Here is a 22,280-nt window from a genome sequence, read left to right as displayed (position 1 = left end):
CAGCTCTGCCGCGAGGGCGAGCCCTCGACCGATCGCTCGCGGTGGCGGGTTCCGGAGGGGCGAGCGACGGGAGTCAGCGGGGGAGGCGTGCGCAAGTTCTTAAAAATTTTTTTTTTTTTTATTTATTTTTAAATCCGTTGATTTTTCTTGAAGTTTATGAAGAGATCAGGACACTGCAAAGACACAGGTACAATAGAAACCATTCACAGGAGACAGCCTTACCTTATAAGGAGCAGACACAGTCAGTCGCCATGGTGATGTCTCTTTGATCATTCCACGGCCCCTTTTTCCCTCCAAACTCTTCTTCACCCCGCAGGGTGGTCATTGATTGGCCGTAGACGTTCTGTGGTAAAAAAAAAAAGCTGCAGTGACATGCTATTTTTGTTCGAGATCTGTCTCGTGGATCTGTGGGTGGAAGCAGCAGGGCCGGGGGCTTCTGTGAGCTCTTAACCGCGATGCTGGAGTTGAGGTTTAGAGGGGTCACTGTGGACCGACAGGACACCAGGTCGCACAGCACCATAGAATGAAGGATGAAGCCACACATCCGCCAACCAGATCACTTGGCATCGCTCTGGTCTCCCACACTCAGTGGCTTGTGGGCGTGATAAAATTTTTAAATGGGGGACAATTTACGCGTGGGATCTTTAATCTGATTGGTTGTCACCCCACGTTCCCCGTCCTTCTGGTCGCTACGCCGGCTTGCCTGGCATCCCCAGCTATCCCAGCATGCCTTGCGGGTACGTGAATAAGGCCACCCATTGAAAATGAATGGAGGTGATTACAGATTTGCTTCTTGTCGGAGGACGTGTGACTCCACCGTAATGCATTCAATAAGAGTGGAGGAAAAAATACGGGAGGTTATGTGGGACAGTCCATGGGATAGCTGACTCTCAACAACCCCCCGCCCCCCCCTCCTGCCCCGTCTCACCCATTACTGTGATCCCATCTCCATCTATGCCTCTAAGTCTATATACATTGGAAAAAATACATTGGAAAAAAAATAAAAATAAAAATCAACATTCGGAGAGTAGCTGGTCAGCGCTCCTTAGAAAGGGATTTGTTTGTTTATTTGTTTGTTTATTTATTTTATTTATCTATCCTCTCTGAATGAATGCTTTTGTCCAGGATAGCCAGGATAGATGTTGGGGTGCTGGGGTTCAGGGGAGGGCGAATTGAGTGGGATTGGGTTTAAAAAGCATCTGTACGACTGCAAGCTCTGGAGCTTTTCAGCAGAAGGATTGGGGGGTGGGGGGGGCGATTGATTTGTGCCTCTCGGTGAACTCTTGACCCCAACAGTGGTGTCACTCACTCTGTCTCAAAATGAGAATCACATCACTGAACCCTCCCCCCACGCCCCCCCCCCCCCCCCCCCCCCCCACACCGGCTTCTGTGTCTCTGTGTGTGCCAGGACAGGTGTGGCATCCTGAATGCGGCATGCTAGCTCCCTGCCTCTCTCTGTCTGTGCTTCTCCTTCATACTCTGTTCATCTTTGTTCATCATGCTCTATCCCTCTGTCTTTCCCTCTGTCTCTCTCTCTCTCTCTCCTTCTATCCCCCTGTCTCCCTTCCTCCCTGGTGCACTTATCTGAAAGGCGCAGGAAAGCGGAGTCATTTTTTTTTTTGGGAGGATTGGGGAGATCTGGGGAGTTAATGTGTGAAAGGTGCCTGAAGCAGAATCATTCAGCACCTTGAGGATGTGATTATCTTCTCTAAAGGCCACGTTAGACAGCCAGGAAAGAGGACTGAAGCACCACCGCTTACCGAACAGGACACAGAACTGATGACTCAGCACTTGCTGGCTTTTCTTCTGGAATGAAACGCATGCCAATAAACCAAAACTAAAATGCAATGCTAACCGTCATGTCAAACTGATCTCTTTTTTCTCCTTGTTTTTATTTTTTATTTATTTTTTTTTTTTACCCTGTTGACTGCCTCTAGCAAAATTATTATTTTGCCATTTCCACACTCCACAGTGCATTGGAGCTGATTATCCATTCATAGGGATGTTGAAAGTGAATTGCATGTTTCTTGCTTAGTGATGTCTTAATGCATTACAAAGCAGAATTTCCCTGGACTTTACCGTATCATATTCCATTTCAGAAAAGCGTGTGTGTGCGTGTGTGTGTGCCTGTGCGTGTGCATGTGTGTGCATGTATTTTTTTCAATATGTTTTCTAAAAATACCCTACCTTAAGATCTTTGGATTTGGGATCAAAAGATGATTATGAGACAAAAGTGCAGACCATAAGCTTTGATTGCAATGTATTTGCATGTATATGTTTTACTATTTTACAGAAACAGCAGTTTTTTTTGTGTTGAGTCCCACCATTTAAAGAAAATAATAAGCAAAATTGTTATTATTCATTGGGAAATCATTATGCATAAATAACAGAAACACAATAGAAACACCACACACACACATTATAAATTGCATACATAATACATGCCACTTATTTTTTTTTTTACTTAAATTAGTGGTCCCGGTCAGTGGGGACAACAATCTGATCCCGACTGAAATTTGAACCCAATGATCTTTCTGCTAGTGTCTGTCGACTAAACAAGGACTTTGTTTTTTTTTTCTTATTTACACATTTATATTTGTTATTTTCATTCCATTAACCTTAAGCTTGGCATAGTTTAGTCTTACCTCTCCCTGTGATTGTTGGATGCCTAATACAGATTGAGTCAGGGACTGGTTACCTGAAGCTATTAAGAAGTGCACTTTGAGTGTCCTCTAAATGTGTTTTTTTTTTTTTTTTTTTTTGATTACACACTTTTTATATTCACAGAGTACAAGGACTCAAGGGCAAAGGCCGGAGATGGAATTTGTGTTTTGTTTCTGCTCTTTGTTTTCAATAAACTGAATGTGTTCTGAGAGGAAAGGTAAATGAATTCAGGGATGATGAATTGGTCCGAGGGACGACCCTTTCCCCCCCATGCATAGCTATTCAAAATTATGTGTTCTCTGATTCCTAAAATTGCTATTAAAAACGAGCAACTCCTTACAAATAGATTCCATGAATATGACACTGCCACCATGGCCCAAACTGGGGTTGAATGTAAATTATGTGGTATGGACTTGCATGAGTCATCACACAAAATTGAATGTAAATATGAACGTAAAATTTCATTTGGGTTTTTGTTATTTAACAAAAAATTTTCACACAAGAGGGGACAGAAAGCCTGTACACAAACAAAAAATAATGCTAATTCATAAATAGAAGATGTAAACCGTATGCATTGTAAATACATATGCACAGCAGGCATGGTGAATAGGCCTGGGGTAAACGCCAATCGCTGTTAATTCACATATGAAGTGTTGTGCAGTCTTGCACGTGCAAAGCTATGGGATTATATCAGGTACACAATTATTGAAATATATTAGTCGTTTATCAGATCAAACACAGTAGCAAAGTGAGCTGTAAATTGCATAGGCACTAAATTTGCTCCGTAACTTGTCCTTAACTCGACATGGAGGTGTGTTAAAAATGACACTTTTTTATTTTTATTTTTTTTATTTTTTAACAATCATTTTTTCAGAGTGTTGCAACTGGATGTAAACCAAAAAGGTCTGCATACACATATCTGGAATTCAATTTAGAATGAATTATGTGTAATATTTCATTCTACTTTAGTTCATCATTAATATTGCATAAGAGAAACTTATATTAAAAGGATAATATGCAGCTGTCAATCAGTCAGTTTCAAGTATTAATCAAAACCTTGGCCTTAGTTGTCTACTTGCCCTGGATAAATGTCCTGCTTTCACATTCTCTAAATGTCACTACTGCCTGATGATTTAATAGCTTTGAAGACCCGGCGTCAAAGGCGGCTGAAAATGAAGGAGCGTCATGCGGTAAATTTATGCATGCTCGAGGGGTTGGATTAAATCAAAGTTCTGGCCTAATGGTACACTGGGAAGCCTGCCTGGGATAATATGTTAACTTGCGGACCCCTGGACAGCAGGGGGCGCCTTTTTTTTTGGCCAAACCGCGCTGTTCCACATCGGAGAGCTTTTAGAATTTTACCCCGCCGCGTTCTTGTTTGCAGAACTGATATTAGTCGAGCGGTCAATATTTGTGTGTATATGTCTGTGTGTGTGATTGTGAGTGGATGTCCGTGTGTGTGTGTGTGTGTGTGTGTGTGTGGGTGTGTGTACATGCATTATTTTACATGCATGTGTTCATGCATTCATGTATTCATGTGTGCGTGTGTGTGCATGAGAGAGAGAGAGAGAGAGCAAGAGATTAAAATTTACTATAGGTTGCAACAAAAACGTGAATGCCTGGGTGTGTGTGCATGCACGTGTGTGCATATGTGCGATTGCATGCACACGTGTGCATGTGTATGTGCATGTATCTGTGTGCATGCGTGTGTGCATGCATGCATGCGTGTGCATGCATGTGTATGCATGTGTGAGGAGCCCTGGAATACAGGAACATTGTGATGTATGATCTGCATACTCTGAGACACCTCCAGACATAATGCATTAGTTTTGACTTGTAAATGCGTTTTGAGTAATGAGAAAATTCATCACGTGTGACCGAGGAGGTGGAAACTCCACAGAGAATCAGTAACCGTGTTCATGTTCGTGGAAATTGTCAGAGGAACCATCAATTTACCTTTTTTATTTTGCATGGAGAACGCTTATTTGTACAGAAACATTCCACTCTTTTGTTGTGGAATGTTAATCATAATGAACTGCTGGGTGATTGGGTGCCAGATCTCATCTTTGTAATGCTTACTGACAGCAGTACAGATGATAACATACATAAATAAAAACATGTAACAGATTGCTCTAAGAAATTCTTCATTGTTATTCACAGACCATATCTGATTTGTCAGTTCTCTGCCACATTTCAAAGCAGCATACCACATTTTCTTAACTGGACAATATAATAATAATAATAATAATAATAATAATAATAATTATTATTATTATTATTATTATTATTATTACTATTATTATTATTATTATTATTATTATTATTGTTGTTGTTGTTGTTGTTTATATTCTTACAAAGTTGACATTTATAGCACATAAACACAAACGCATTTGTAGAGTGTGATCTTTACTCTCTTTGATCTGACCTGGGATTTAAACCCGCAACCTTTAAATGGGGCCCCAGTCCAGCCCCCACTGGCTATGCCCCATTGGCAGTCCTGACGGTGCCCTTCAAGCACTCAACCATTGCCGTGGTGACGGGTGCTCCGCTGGCTCACAGCTGTGGAGTGGGGACGACTCTCAGGCTGTCGGTGCTTGTTTCCCATCATGCACCTGGGAGAAGCCCACGTGCGGGGGCCATTGACTGGCTGCTGGGTCACGCTCTGGGGTTGTGGGGGTGAGGAAGCAGAGGCAACACATTCAGTGAGCTGCTTTATGGTCTACATAAGCGTAACATAACAACAGTCTTTGTGAGTCATGACGGCTTATTATCAATGTCAGAACACGGTCACAAGATATGCAGGTGTGAAGTTCATCCAATTATTTAAAATCTTATTTGTTCTCGAATCTTGTACTCTCCATTTCCAGAAGTATGTGGACAACTGAACATCACACATACAGTATGTACTTGTGGAACATCTCATTCTAAGACCATGGCATTAATATGGAGTTGTATACCCCTTTGCTGCTATAACAGCCTCCACTCTTCTGGGAGGGCGTTGTTGCTCCTGTGCCCTTCCACTTCCCAATAACAGCACTTGCAGTTGACTGGGGCAGCTCTAGCAGGGCAGAAATTTGATGAACTGACTTGCTGGAAAGGCGGCATCCTATGACAGTGTCACTGAACTCTTCAGTATGACCCATCCTACTATTTGTCAATGCATGGTTGTATGATTGATTTTATGCATCTGATAGCAATGGGTGTGCGCAAGGTTGTATGCGTGTGTGTAAGAGCGTAGGTTTAAGCACATTTGCTTTTGTATGAGTGTGTGCTTGTGCAAGAGTGAATGGGTGTGTAAGAGCGTGTGACAGTTTCTGTTTGAATCCGGGACTCTGTTATGAAGTTTTCACATGCAGTCCTTACGCATTAACCAACTGATTCACTGATACAAGGCCAACGGATTATGAAGTATCACTATTCCTTTTATGCATACATATCTCATCTCATGCTGTATTTCAAATCAATTTCTAATGAGCAGAAACTGTACCAGACCATGTAAAAACTATTCTTCTCTCTAACCCATCTCTGTGTGTAATTAACCCACAATAAAAAATGAAAAAAAAAGAAAAAAAAATTGAAAAACCTTTCTATGAAGAAAAACCTTTCTGGATGGATCTTTTTAATGTCTTAATTAAAATTTCATGAGGAGTGTGAAGTGAAATGGAGCAGGGCTGCTGTTTTTAACGGCAGCTTCACATGATTCAATACTGTTTTTTCAAAAAAACTCTTTTTTTTTTTAAGGGATAATAATTGGAATTGATCATCATCTCATCTTTAATGAATAGATAGTGACCTGGACACAGATAAACCCTGTCTGAGATTATTCGGGGATTGCTTCATTTCCTGGGTCAGAGGTCGCCGCCTGCATGGATTCCCTTCTTCTTCTTCTTCTTCTTCTTTTTCTTCTTCTTCTTCACCTTCACATATGTGCCCATAGGTACAAGTGTGTGAGTAAATGGTGAGCGAGTGATGTGTGTGCCCTGTGACAAATTGGCAACCTGTTCAGGGTGCATGCCTGCCTCTTGCCCAATGCATGCTGGTATAGGCTCCAGCACCCCCCACCCCACGACCCTGCTCAGGATGAGTGGTTATAGATAATGAATGGATGGATGGATGTATTTGCATTCTGCGTAATGAGATTTGTCAAAGCAGGCCTTCAAAACAAGAGAAGAAACTCAAACTCCAATTGCCCTGCAGGCAGTCAATTCATTTATAGAGGTCATTATCACTATATCTTTAGACACGCACGTTCACAGATGCACACATATGGAAGATGCATATCTATATATGAAATTAAATGTTAGCATACCTCTTTTTTGATGCGCCCTAATGTAAAATTGCGTGAAATTTGCATAAAGCAATACAATATATATATTTTTAACACACTCCATTTAACTTGGATCTTTTCAACAGATGACATCTACATCATCAAATTATTATTATTATTATTTTTTTTACTGAATGCAAAGGGGTCGGGGGCTGGGGTGTATATAAATTTATTTTTTCATAACCGGTGTTGAACAGGACTCCCTGCTATGAGGGAGACTCCACTGATAGCACGGCACTCTGTCACTCATCATGCATTCAGTTGTTTATTTATTTATTTTTAATCACAGTGCACACAGACACAAGTTGCACAAGCAGAAGCTTAACATAACCGCGGTTATGTTTCCTCCCACTGATTTCTGGGTATTGATAAGGCTGCTATATCACCCAGAGGTGTATCCATTACACTTGTGTGGCGTTCAGTTTGGCGATTGAAGCGGATTGGTCTTTGTCTTTGTTATTTTATTTTGTTGTTTTAGTTAACTGTTTTTGCCCGGAACCTGTAAATGGGAAGGGTGAAGGTGTTCGTTTATTTTTATTTCATGTTTTGTGTGGGTGCACCCTCTCTCTCTCTCTCTCCATGCGGCAACCAATGGTGTTCCCCGGCACTGACGCATCTCCCTCTCAGGGGTGTCCCGCTGGCGTGTGAGAACCTGGTACGCCCTGTACACAGAACATTTTACATACGGCTCCAAAGAGGCATATTGGAAGCATACTCAAAACTCGGGGTGTCCGATCTTGTGATCAGCGTGGGTTCAGGTTTTTGTTTTAGCCCTGCGCTCTTCATACTGGGCTAAAACAAAAAAACCTGCACCCACACCAGCTGTTTTTTAAGATTGGACACCCCTAAGTTATGCTCTTAGAGCCCAGGTGAAACTCCCACCCCAATGGTAAATGCAGACATAAATTAATATAAAATGGATATTCCTGTCTGTTTTCCTTCAGGAAAATACAGGTAAGAGTCATCTGAACCTATTTACAACACGTGTTGTAATGAATGTGATTTTGGGATGGTAAGAAAAAAAAGGGTAAGATTAAAACCCTTTCTCCAGCATCGTTACTCATACTGACCTTAATACAAAGCAAAACATGGCAGCAGCATGTTGTGCTTGCGGGGAACAGAATTTGCAGAAGAAACTATACTCATCCGTATTTATAACCTTAATGAATTTCCCTGCCAGGACCATTAATACAAACTCAATTGATTAAAACGCAGATACAAACTAAAATTACTGTAAGACCGGTGCCTGCGATAACGGTCGGACGGTTCTTTACAATGCGTGCGATAACTCTCGACTGGGGCCGTATATAACTCACCACCATCCATTCCCGAAGACGACAAATTAATAGCGTGTGCGGTTGCCCGCAATGGTAAAGCCGCCTCAACAGCTCCTCATTTGCATGAGGATTATGAATCTTTCTGGCAACGTATTTAGAGCGATGCGTTGCTAACCCCACACGCTGTTTTACCCCTTTAGCGGGGACGGGGGGGACGTGATAAATACGCGAGCGCGCTCACGCCACCCTCTGAGCTTCCTCGTCTTCCCGGGGAAACGGCGGCATCTGGCCCGTCGAAGGACGCCGGGCGGGATGGAGGCGCGGCAAACTGTGTGCGTCGCGGGGCTCCTCCCGCCACAACCGCTAACTCTGCTTTAGCCGCTGATTGATAACGGGGAAGCAGGGGGCTCTAGAATAAGTGGATATGTTTATTGTTGTTGTTATTATTTTTATTATTATTGGGGGGGAAGAAGAAGAAGAAGGAGAAGAAGAAGGAGAAGAAGGAGAAGAAGAAGAAGGAGAAGAAGAAGAAGAAGGAGAAGAAGAAGAAGAAGAAGGAGAAGAAGAAGAAGAAGAAGAAGAAGGAGAAGGAGAAGAAGAAGAAGAAGGAGAAGAAGAAGAAGAAGAAGGAGAAGAAGAAGGAGAAGAAGAAGGAGAAGAAGAAGAAGAAGAAATAGTGCGATTAGGAGTTAATTCGGCTTGATGGGGCAAGGAATTTAACGATAAAACAAGGTGTAGCGCTCCTAGTTAAACCGAACGCACTACACATTTCACAAACCCCTGCCAACAATGAGCAGTCAGGATTCAAAGCACAGCTTCTCTATCCTTCCCTGCTAACAGCTCTTAAAAAAAGGGTCAGTCAGTCATTTTGATTTTAGATTGAGTACATTTTTAGATGCTCGTCCCCCCTATCAAAGTAAACTAGTGTTTAAGGGTAATTGTCCTACGGCACTACAGCACAGAACCGGTCAGAAGCAGCTGGGCACTTTGCAGAATTCTAAGATGGCAATTTGGAGCGAGGGTAATTCCTTTTATCTTCATAGTTTTTTTTTTAATAAATAGCATTTCAGACCCTCAGTCCAGATAAACACGTTCATGACAATATTGATTTACTTTGTAATAGCGCCTGCTATTCAGCATTTCGTTGCTTTCATTTAAACTTGAAATAATGTGAGAAGGAGAAACATGAAATTACATTGAAATGTGTGAAATTTGCCTCAAAAAGTTAATGGAAGGAGGAAGAAAAAAAGCGCAAGGTGAGGAGCTATTTAGCGGGAGGGTAGCGGGATTAAAGAGATTCCTTGATTCAAGTCTTTGACCTTGTCTTGGCTAATGGAATTTACTGAATAAATTGAACGTGTTGGACTGTTTGACACCATTTATCTGCCTGTCTGATACATTATGCATGCATGTGATCAGCTTGTACTTGTCCTAAGAACACTAAAGAATTTAACTGCTCTCTCCTGAAATGAAATTGCCCCCTTTGTCCTTACGTCGTCTATTGCAGAGCCCTCAAGCATTTGGTAGAATAAAAAAAGGCTTCTTTTAATTTTTATTGACATAATGCAACTGTTATGGTTGACAAAACATATTTCAGTGTACATTTTTTTTTCAAATATATTGTTTTATTTGCATTGAATGTCAGGTTTCATTAATACCTGGGACTTGAGGCTGAGGTTTTGTGAGGTTATAGTGGTGATGATGATGATGATGATGATGATGGCCCATGACAAAGGCTGAGTGGTGCAGGGCCAATGATGAAGGCAGATGTTCCACTGATGTTGTTGCTATGAGACAGGGACTCATTTTTTGGGGAACATACCTGTAGCTGTCAATTCAAGTGTTTGACCCAATCACCAAGAGCCAAAGGGTCAAAGTTGAACAGCAGCAAATGGGGTGTCTTGATAATGAAATGACACAGCTCACCAGAACTACTGGGACCGCACCTCTGTTTTTGGCTGGAGATCCTGGAGGATCACTGTCCATTCCTTATCAGTCTGCACTCACCTGTACACAGCCTGTAGGCCAGGTATGAGCTGCTGTGTTCAACTAATCCCTGTCCTCAAAAATTCATTTCACACTGATGTGTCCTTACGAAAGGCTGATATTCACTGTGATATGTATCAAAATTAAGTTGAGCTTAAGTTTCCAAGAACCAAAAAATATAATAAAATGGACTATTAATAATAATAATAATAATAATAATAATAATAATAATACATGTACTGCAAGTAAGAAAATGCAACTTACAACTCAAGGAAATCTTCAAATCTTTACCAGATTATATTTATAGTCTATGCAAAGGCCAGGTCACGTACGCGCAATGACGTGAAATACGAAGTTTCTGGAGTCTTGCCGTCATCGCTGTGATCAAGAACATTAGCCTTGAAAAGGAGCGAAAGTGGTATGAAAATAAAGTAATTTAGGCTCGCGTGTCACTTCCGCCGACAGCTGAATTCATCACTGTCAGCGTCTCAATATGCGCCTCCCAAGGTTCTCGCCCAATAATACGTCGGAGATTTTTTTCCGTTGCGCTCGCGCGTCTCGAAACATTATTCAGGTGGAGGAGCCGAGCGCGAGTGAAAGTGACGGGTTTCACGTTGGCCTGGCAGGCCTGGCAGGCCTGTCCTCTCCGTTTAGCCGCAGACGGCCCGCGTTGCCGCGGGCTACGGCGGCGGGGCCGCGCGGTCGCAATTCGACGGTCGAACTCGGTTTGCTGACCGACGGTGCGAACATCATGTATTTAACGTGTGTGTTATTGAGTTTTACAACATTTACAACATTTGTAAAACATTATTTTCAGAAAAAAAGTAATATTATTATTATTATTATTATTAATAATAATAATAATAATAATAATAATAATAATAAAAGGAGAAGAGAAATAGCATAAACCTGACATTCCATTTGTAAGGCATCTGTGTACTAACCCATAAATAAATATGACACGGGTCTACTGATCTGGCATGGGTGATGTAGTGCTGCATATGCAAATGCAATGGGAAATCAATGCTGCCCTCCATAATTCAGTTTGTACACATGTTGGCTCGGCGATCGCTGAATAATTACACGTCTGAGAGGGCTGGGGGCCCCATAAACATCGGCGGCGGACTTAAAAGCGACGGAAGAGCAGGACCTGCTGTAAACAGGTGCGTTTATTATACAGGGTTATTCACAAAGAGCATGGTTCAGAGGAGGGTGGTGGGGATTGGGGGTACGGTAAAAAGCATAAATTCGTTGCGTTGCGTTGCGTTACATTTTTCCGCACGCTTCGTCACACATTGGCCGTATCTCCAAAGACCATGCGCTTGCAGTGTGACCGGGAGCGTGTGGAGTAGTGCAATGTTGTCGCATGTGGAGTAGTACAATGTTTGCTTCATTTCGCTCTTCAAAGTTCAGACGCTCGACCTGCTGCGATCACACACAATCTATGGCCTTGCTGTACATACAGTACACGCATGTAGGACAAAGACAGATGTACATGCGGGGTGGGGCACACACAAAAAAAAAAAAAGAAAAAGGCCAGTGGAAAAAAGACAAAGGAAAAAAAGAAATCACAGTTGGATTAAAGTGTTTTTTTTTTTTTTTAATCTATGTATATATTACATTACTCCATGCTTTTTGTTGAAGCGCCATCGTCAAGACCAGTTTCATGACCTGGGATTTGTACAATCGGTTTCCATGGTGATAAAACACAGTGCCCATTGCTTATGGACTCTCCCTCTCATTCCCCAGAAGATCAAAAAACAAAAAAATAAAAAAAATAAAAAAACCACAGGGGACACCTGAGCTTTCATCAGTACTGCCTTTGCACACCAGCCAGGATAATAAGCACATCCCATAAATAAATTATTTATTTAGAGAGAGATGAAGTTAGACAGAGAGACAGAAAGAGAAAAAGTTAGACAGAGAGAGAGAGGGAGATAGTCCATCATGCCCTCCAGGAATGGAGCTGAGCCACTGGTTTTTCACATCCAACAGTCCTCACATTAAGCGGGAGAGAGGGGGGGCAAGGCAGCTCCCCAAACGAAGCCCTGCAGCCTTGCACCGGTGGGCCGTCCCCCCATGTGGGCAGGACTCTGAGCACGCGGGTGAATTTCAAAATCTTGAAACTCTTCTGGCAGTACGAGACGGGTCGAGCGCGAGGCCAGCACCTGACCGAGCGCCGTTTCATTACATTTGAACCGGCGACGCTTCCCTTCTTCCTCTTTATTTCTTCATTTTTCCTTTCTTTTAAAACACCGGCTGCCACTCATTCGGCCAGGTGCATATGTATTTCACAAATGTAACGAGCAGCAAATCTGCGCTGTCACACGCAATCCAGACACGGCAGTACACTTATGCTACAGTAATTGCATCGTGACCAGTAAGCAAGTTGGCTAGCTGCTTTCTAAGAGGGTGTGTGGGGGGAGGTGGGGGGATTGAACATTTGGTTACCAATCTGGCACTGCATGCATGCATGCCATACTGAGATTCTCTGATGGTCAGGGATGGTGAGAGGGTCTGGCTGTAGCAAGCGTACTCTGCTTGTCTTTCAGGGAGCAAAAAGGACTCACAGCTGGAGAAAGGACCGAGGAGGAAAGATAGCAGCACACATGGGACAAGGGAACCACCAACAGGTAGGTGCGTGATTATCAGCGGCTCATTTATATGCTGTGACATAGCGGGCATTTAGAGAACCATTAGGGCACCGAGCATGCAGAATAAAGGTGATGAGAGAGAGAGGGCACAGAGTGAGAACATGTGTGCATTAATTCTTGAACTGCGATATCAGATTTTCACAAGGTTACTTGTTTTTTTTTGGTTTTTTTTGGAGGGAGGGGAGAGAGTTCATAATGCACGTTTATGCAACACAAATCTTCATGTCATATGAATAAAATTATACTTTGAGAGAAAGAGTATGGACACTCTGAATGGAGGCACGGATAGATTATCCTTTCTGAAATTTCCCTAACTTCAATTTATTTAATTAGCTTTAACTACTCTTGTGTTTCCTAGGGATCCAGTGCATTTTATTTGAAGCAGTTTTATATCAATTTCAATGATTTTCAAGTAATTAGAGCTGCTGTTGCTTAAGGACTTTGAGAATTACTTATTAATTTGGATATTAAGCGGGTCTAAAATAACATAATAAACCTTCAGAGCCCTCCTGTTCTATCTAGATAAAACTTTTTCTTTTTTTTCTTTTTGTTCGAGATGAGCAGTATTTATTTCGTTATTTGTCTGATTTTATAGCTTCCACTCAGAATGACGGATGCAGTGCATAACCCCGAATCGTGTGCCCTGCTCCAGTGAGGCTTCCTCATTCAAACCAGGCCAAAACATGCCCCAAAGAGCACGCAGGCATTAAAATTTAACACAGTACAGGCCTTAATGGACAGACACAAAACACAAATCTCCCGCCACACGGGTCAATATTTCGGCAGCTTGCTCATCCCGAGCTCGCACTCCCAAAATAAAGCAGGCAGGAAGGTCGCGGCCTTTTCGAAATGCACGAAACAAATAATTTAAACAAAACAAAAAAAAATCCTTATTTCCGCTAAGAATATGTGGGCACTGTGAAGGAATACCGAAACGATAAAAAGTGTTCCTTGAGCTCTCGCAACTGAAAGGAAATACAGTGTCAGACCTGGGTCAAATACGTATTTGTTTTGGACGAAAATACTTTTCTGCGCTCTGTTGATCTTGCCTGGTGTAATTCAGCCTGCCAATATGACCAGAAGGCGGGATGTGCACTTTTTGAGAGTATTTCATCGGTTCCAAATACACCAGACAAGATCAGTAAAGCGTAGAAATGTATTTGAATCCAAAACAAATTCATATTTGACCCGGGTCTGGGGTGAGCCATTAGTTTCCAGTGACTTAGCTGGAAAAGAGTGGCAGCTCTGCAAATTCATAGGGTGCTCAGACAAAATAAAAAACAAAAAATAAAAAATGAATGCCTGGCTACAAAGTACTTTGGTAACTTCATCCTTTGGCACTCAGTGGGATGTGTCAGTCACCCGTGGCAGCTAAAATTGCACTTGTATTCAAGCGAGCACTCCCCACAAGATGCCTTTGTGCGTGGCCTTTTGAATAATTGATTAAAGGCATTGATTCTGTAAATTAACAGGGAAATACAAGGCCTTGAGGACTCAGTACCGTCAGACAGAAATATTTGCCGGCGAAAGGGGGGGTGGGGGGGGAGGCACACAATTAATGAAGAAGTGGAAACGGCCATTTTGTGAGGTGAAGTCTTGAATTCCAGCAAACCCACCCTACCCTTGTGCGTGTGACATTCGTGATCTGTGGCTGGAGGTAACGTAGAAAGGCTGTCTTCATGCTGGGGGGGGGGCCTGATTGGTCCATCTGAGAGAAAAAAAAAATTAAAAGCTTAACCAATGGGACATTGTGGAATCTCTCTTCGCTGTCTGCGTTTTTTGGCCAGTCAGTAAACAGTCTCCGGCAGCAACAAACAGCCCATGTATTTGTTAATGGTTAACTAATTATAAGTTTATCCTATGTTTTGCTAATGCATGAACAGTCATGTATCTAATACATTAGTTAATGTATTTGTTAACTGCTAACTAAATTTCATGCTTAATTAATGTATTGGTACATCATTAATTCATGTTAACAACTACATTGGTTAATTCTTGAGACCTTATTGTAAATGGCTACCAGCTCCATGTTGCTATATGGTCATGTGATGGTTAACAGACTAAAGCAACAGATCGATGCACTTTAGGAGATACCATTTATTGCACAGCGTCACACAAAACAATGCTGTAGCGATCAGGCCTGGCGGGCAGGGTGATGTCACAAAAGCAGATAATCCCTGCCACAAAAAATAGCTCTTTGGCTACCTTGAGCTCACATTCATAAAAAAAAAATAAATAGAAAAAAAAGTAATAAAAACATCAATTTATGTGCTTTGGTATATGAAAACTGAATAAAGGAGCTCTCAAATACCCCATCATCTCAGTTTGAGAGAGAGAGAGAGAGAGAGATAAAGAACGGTTGGGGGAGAGAGAGAGAGAGAGAGATAAAGAACAGTCAGGGGAGAGAGAGAGAGAGAGAGAGAGAGAGAGAGAGAGAAATAGATACAGAACGGTTGGGGGAGAGTGAGAGAGAGAGAGAGAGAGAGAGAGAGAGAGAGAGGATCTTACAGCCCTTAATCCGGTGAGCTTCCCAGCTCTTTTCTAACCACTAGCACGAGCACGGGGTTGAGCTGAGTGGGTTTATTTCGGGCTGATTGGGTGCAGAAGGTGTTCGCCCCGCGGGTGTGTAAGAGACACCGTGGATTGACATCGCAAGTCTTCCGTGACCCGTGAAGCGGGACCGCCGGCGGGGAAAAGTTTACACCCAGGCGCTGACGAGGATCCCAGGGAGCAGGAGACCGAATCCAGACAGAATCTACGCATCCGGAGGGGAGAGGAAATCTAGTTTTGGGGATCCAAAGACATTTACATTATACTTTATTTGGCAGATGTTAATCTTCAAAGTGAAAAGTAATCTTTCCTTGGAAGCCCTTGTTGAATTTTATAGGTTCTCGATATATGAACATTTTTTTTCCCCCATTGGTGGCAAACAAGTTTTAGATGAGCTGTGTGGAATGATCTTATCACTAACTGATGTCAATTTTGTGAAGAAACAGTAAACCATAGCGTAAAGTAGATTATAATCAAACGGCATTATTTATTTATACACTTTTATGTACATACTGTGTGTATTATGAATGCTTCCCACATATGTATAAGTTTTGAGAATCAAGTCTTGACGGCACACTTGTGCCCTTCAAACAGTGCCATCCAGCGTGTCTCCGCTGCGCGCTGCCGCAGAGTTAGAAGGGCAAACCAGGTCAAAATCACCTCATTGAGTGCAGAGGGAAATGAAGTTTCAGATGATTTTTAAAAACGCATTAAAAAAAAAAAAAAAAAAAAAAAAGCGGCCCACCCGTGCAAAACCAGGTCCAGATGGCGGTGGGTCCGTCGCGCCGGTGAGATCCCGAGCCAGGCTCCACGCCGCCGGGGCGGTAGGGACCGCGCGGCCTGTTCGGCGTGGGTGAGTAACACCCTCATCTGCCCGGGACAAGGGCGTCTTCTGCCGTAGCGGGGGAACACAGTGACCCGTTCTCTGCTCTCCGACAAGTCTAATTGGAGCCATTATGTTTATTGCTAGCGATCGCTCGGGGGAGCACGTAGCACCTACTGCCTCTTACCCGGGCGGGACAGGTGACAGCCGAATGACAAAGGTGGGAGGGTGGGGGGGGGGGGGGGGGGGGGGGGGGGTGGTGATGGGGGGTTTGGGTGACTATGCCCTCCCCCCCTGAAAAGGCGATGGGAGGCAGAGCGCATTCTGATGAAATATGACGACCATTTAAGGGCCCGTATCGCCACGGCAACGCGTGACTGCCCGCGTGCTGCTTCTGTTCCGTCAGGTGGAAAGCAGCTCTAACAACTGTTTAAGACCCCCCGCCCCCCCAAACCCCCCCCACCAGATGGAGGACCTTAGTCATTTATGCTTTCGCTTTATTGGAAAAGAGAAAAATGGGCTGTCGTTTTTTTCTTCTCATCTTTTTTTTTTCTTCTTCACGTTTTTTTTTAAAGGGGAAATGAATGCGGCGTTGTGTTGGAGGTCTGTGATTAACTCTCATTAGACTGCGATTACACTGCACGGCGTCTGAAAGCGAATGGGTTTTAATGATGAGAGCAGGTCACTCAGCCCATCTTGTGCTTGTCATTGCGCCCGCTGCCCAGAGAGCCCTGTGCCTGACACCGCGTTAATCCTGGACCACTGCTAAAACTGCTGCTCCTGCTCACAGCCCTGGCAAGCAGCTCCTTGCTAGTCATAAATTCATTCACAAACTGAAGGGGCAGTACGTACATTTATTGTAGAACAGTTGTGTTAGTGTTTGGTTAAATTGCCTTCACATCCTGATGGATACGTATCAATAAATTTAAACGTTTAAGATTATTATTTTTTTTTAAACAGTCTTTCTGACTGCCACAAACTCTGATTTTGTTTTTATGTATCGCATGATTTCAAAGTGCTTTACAGTGACGGAAAACCACCACCGATGTATAACAGTCATCCACTTGCTAGTCCAAAATAAAAAGTCAGAATAAGTGAGGTGTTACTAATAAAAAAAATAGTTGGTCGTAAAAAAAGAATAAGTGATGCATTCAAAGGTCAAAGTTGAACCTTGCCATGGGCACTTCCTTGTAAGCATTCTGAATGACGTGGGGGTCACATGACCTCTTTTTTATGATTGCTGTTAATGCACAGGCACTTGGTGAAACTGGCAGTCTCAGAGGTCACATGACCGGTGAACCTGGCTGATGCAATAATGGCACCACTGACGGTCTGTCAGAAGCTCACGGTAGCTAAAGGATGCTCCAGGCGGTGCTACAGGCTAGACCTCTGTTCACCGCAGTGCAGTTTCGATGCAGTCATTCTCAACACTGCCTATGAATGTGAGGTGAGCTGTATTCTTTTCTTTCAGTGCATATGAATACGGATGAGCGCTCAAGTGTGTGTTACTATTCCAAGGTTTTTTTTTTTAGGGTTTTAGGGTTTTAGGGTTCTAGGCTTACTTCCTCAAGGCATGACTTGAGGAAGTAACCCTAGAAACAGAAGTGTCTCTCACTCTTAAGCAACTCACACACACAGTGTTACACATCGTTACTCTCACTCCTTCTTATGAGCTCATACACGCCCTCATGCGCTCTCTCGCTCACTGTTGCTCAGACAGAGTTAGAGGGCACAGCAGGAGCAGCTGATGTCATCTCGGTCAACAGCGCCTGTCCTTTTTGTGTTTACCTGAAATCATTCACATTTGCATATTTGTTTGTCTCCCCCAGCCAATCCTGTTTGATTGATTTCCCCTGGAGCAGCATTAATGAGGCAAACTCACACACAGACACACACACACTCATATGCACACACACCATACCATCTCATCTAAGGGTACTTTGGGGGCGGGGGGGCTGGCATTCATAGATGCACCGGCTCGAGTTTGGGGGTGACAGGCTCCAACAGCATTACACAGCCAGCCTGGGGCTAGCCTCCATCAATGGTCAAGGGTCATCAGCTAAGGGTTATTTGTAACCAGACAGCACGAAAAACTGCATTATGGGGGGTTTGTGGTGGTGGTGGTGGTGTTGGGGGGGAGGTGGGGTCTTCAGAAAGGAGTACACAATGTATTTTTAAAAATATATATTTGCTCTATTTCTTAATGGATGTGGCACAGTTGAGTTAGAGGTCTATACTTGTGGGTTTAGGACACGGCTCAGTCTTCTGCATTAAACATATGAGCACGCTTTCTCTTCTGAAAGAAATGCATTAAATATGAACTAAAGCCATTGTGCCACACACGGGAAAGGTATCTGCATTCCAAAGCTGCCACCTTGTATAAAGTTTTTAGCCGGGTTAAAATGGCTTGAATCCGGACCACCGGATCTGCGTGACAAAGCCAGCTTTTAAGTTCACTCTGCTGAATGATACATGATGGACAGTGAGGACAGGAAAAAAGAAAATGTTTTTGCTTTTGTGTTTTTCCTTATGCAATATATATATATATATATATATATATATATATATATATATATATATATAAAACGTTACATTTTACCTTTTTTTCCTTAATATTTGTGAATAAACTATTTGTTGGAATGCAAAATGTGTTGCCATTTGTATTGCAAAATTAGTCGAATGTATAAATGTATCGTAAAATGTACAAAGTATTGTCATTTTGGTGTCATTGTCTGTATATAACTCATCATTTGAACCACCAATTAAAAAGGGCAATATACTGGCATGAATTTTAAATATATTTGGAGGGCCTCCATACGTAGGTATACATTATTGAATGTGTTCGAGTATATATTTCCACTATCTGGCAGTAGATTTTAATTGTGTAAGGGCTCATCCGCCGGTCCCTCTTGTTTTCGGGGGGGGGCTCTGGCCCTGGGGAAATGAATAGAACGGGCAGGCTGTGCTCTTTTAGGGCCAGGGTCATCGCAAAATTGGGTCCATTAGAGGTTTCATCAGACTGACAGGCCCATCTGATGGATGAGCCCAACTCAAAGAGGTGTGTGTCTGTGTGAGTATCTGTATGAGAGGGTTTGTGTGTGTGTGCGTGTAGGTGTGTGTGTGTGTAGAACTGAATTGTGAGGCTCTACACTCTAACAGTTCCAAATTAATCCTTCCACTCTATTGCAGTTATAAGTATTCCCTCAATATTGAAAATGTATTACTTTTTTATGTTTGATTACTTGGGAAATAAAGTACTTGATGCATTTGCTATGCATTACCTTTTTAAGGTACATGTTCTGTAGCTAGACATTTAGTACTGTTTGCAAAGGTACTGTTCACAGAACAATCCCCATCCAGAAGGGAAATTACACAATGCAGCCGTCAGTAGCAATGAGACACATGTCATGTGCTTGGAGGCTAATCCAAAGCTACCGTAACCTGAAATGTGGCTTTCAGTTCAAAGTATATTATTTTGAAAGTTTTGGACCAGATCAGAGTGTCCTTGCAAACTTCAATACCCCCGCATTCTGGCCGGGGTGAATAAAATGGATTTATGATAGATGCACATTTGGCCAGTGTATCATTGCAAAGACGGAGTGTTCCATTGAAATTATGAATACTGGCTTGAGACTTCACACACAGCCTTTTCTCTCACAAGAGCATGAAAAGCACTTATGATCCTCAAGACTACATTGAGCAGTTCCAGAGCATTTAATTAATCATGTCTGTGTGTGTGTGCGTATGTGTGCGCGTGTGTGTGTGCATGTGCGTGTGTATCTGTGCCTGTGTGCGTGTGCATGTCTGTGTGTGTGTGTGTGTGCGTGTGCGCGCGTGTGTGTGAGCCTTTCTTTGACACCGCTCTTGTTTCTCTTTGATGTTGTGAAATTGAAGCAGAAGTGAAGCAAAAGTTTACGCCACAGACATAAAAAGAGATAAATATAATAATAATTCACAGCCAATTGAGCAAATACCCTACTTACCCACTGTGAGCTTATGAGTACTCAGCATATCTGCAAAAAAGCCTGCTTCTGTTGACGGATCATAAGAATAAACTGCGCATTGATATTTTATTCAATAAGCAGGATTTATCCTCTCTCTATCCCTCCCTCCCTCCCTCCCTCCCTCTCCCTCTCTCCCTTTCTCTCCCTACCTCTCTCTCTACCTCACATATCTTTTATGTTGCGCGTGATGCCAAATTGACATCATCTGAAGTACAAAGACAGAGAACCAACCACCCCACCCCACCCCTCATCACCCCCCCCCCACTCCAACCCAAAGCACAGATGCATCTCAGCCATGTAAGTCCTGACCTTCCTTCCCTTAAAACAACACAGCTGTGTGATCCAGCCTGGCCCCCAGAGTCCGTCCCCTCTATGCTTTTTTTATATGTTTTTTTTTTATTTCCCCAGACGTTGATATTGTGTAATGCTGCTCTCTGCCAAGGCCATCAGAAATAATGAATAAATAATGAGACAGATAACTGCAAAGTGCGCTCGCACCTTAGCGACGGCCTGTTCTGGCAACGCAGTGCACTTTACCCAACTCTCTAGGAGGGGTGAGCTTTGGATATATTAGGGCACCGGTGAGGAATATAATGATAATTTCTAAACCAATAACTGGTGTGCACCATAAAATGATAGAACGTGAACTTGAAAATAGTACATTATTGTTGTGAATGCCTGTGTGGATTTTAAAGTACTTTCATACCAATGGGAAAGGTACTCAACACAGAAGCCACTTTTTTTAGCTGGATAGATGTTTAATATGTAAACATCCTTGTAAAAAAAAGGCTCACGGCTAGACACAAACAGGCAGATACCGTAAGAGCGCGCATCTTGGAGAAATGCACGCAGGACATTGGAGTAGAGGCTGAAGGTTCCTGTATTTTATCCGACTCAAAATCAATTGCAGAGTGGCGACATTCTATCAGCATAATGGGGATCGGAGATGGCGGCGAACCAATGCGAGTTCACTACAGAAGGATAAATTCACCTCGCAGGGTTTGAAAGAATATTGCAGGAAGGCCATTGTACTTTACTCTGCTTTGTTAAAGGTATAGGAAAAGAACCTGAATTTGCAGAATGGTACTCTCAGTATTTTATCTTAGCAGGAATGTCATCAATGACCTGCAATGTATTTATAAAAATAAAAAAAAAATTTAATTCTTAAGAATTTCTCACTCAGAAAATTCTTAAAGTGCACTTGATACTTGTGCTCCACAGTGCTTGTCATGATTAAGTGACAACTACAAGGGGACACTAGGCATCATCGTCATTATAAAGTATGTATGCAGTGTGCCTGGTTTTAAAGTGGCTTTGGCAACACTTGCTTTGAACGATAAAACAGTCTAAGGCTGATTGTGGAACGTTCTCAGCAAAACGTCATTGCACAACCAGTCTGAAAGGGGTCTCACCCAATGTTCTGTAAAGGTTTTGCGGTGGCAGAGTTGAGGTGGAGCTAAGAGGTGTATGCTGATATATGAGAGGGCACAGAGTTTAGGTGGGGGTAACAGAGATGGGTGTATTTTGGGATTATGGGAGAGCACAGCGGGGTAGAACCTAGTCCTTCCTGTCCGCTACACTTGCCCATGAAAATAAATATCCTTAAAAACATTGACTATTTTTTCGCTCTTCCTTGTGGTAGGGAATATGTGCCTCCCTCCCTCTCTCTCTCTTGCTCTTTGTCTGTCTCTCTCTCTCTCTCTCTCTCTCTCTCTCTCTCAGTAACAGTAGTGCTGCAGTGCTACATCTGCACAGTGGTTCTCAGGTCACAGCAGCAGCCTGTGCTACATGAAAACAAGCTGCCCCTGCCCTCCCCTGAGCCCAGTCTACCTACCGACTGTGTGTGTGTGTGTGTCTGTGTGTGTCTGTCTGCACTGTGTGTGTGTGTGTGTGTCTGCGCTGTGTGTGTGTGTGTGTGCGTGTTATAGAGATAGAAACCATGATGAACTAAAGATTTCTCTCATAACTGTAAGTCCAGTCTACTCTATGTCTGAT

At 42.9% G+C, this 22,280-nt stretch overlaps 1 protein-coding gene across 2 annotated transcripts in view; it reads left to right on the top strand.

Annotated features, from left to right (window-relative positions):
- LOC118224910 (cadherin-18) overlaps window positions 1-22,280 on the top strand; it is a 199,698-nt gene that overhangs the window by 40,497 nt on the left and 136,921 nt on the right. Inside the window, exon 2 of one of the 2 annotated variants that reach the window (XM_035412762.1) lies at window positions 12,807-12,887. The gene's annotated coding sequence lies outside the window, so the exon portion shown is untranslated. Of the gene's footprint in view, window positions 1-12,806; window positions 12,892-22,280 lie in introns of both variants that reach the window. The other variant, XM_035412763.1, reaches the window with a different exon arrangement.

The sequence above is a fragment of the Anguilla anguilla genome, chromosome 4 (assembly GCF_013347855.1).
Source record: "Anguilla anguilla isolate fAngAng1 chromosome 4, fAngAng1.pri, whole genome shotgun sequence".
NCBI classification, from domain to species: domain Eukaryota; kingdom Metazoa; phylum Chordata; class Actinopteri; order Anguilliformes; family Anguillidae; genus Anguilla; species Anguilla anguilla.
Note: the sequence above shows the minus strand (reverse complement) of the source record. Positions and strands in the feature narration are given on the sequence as shown.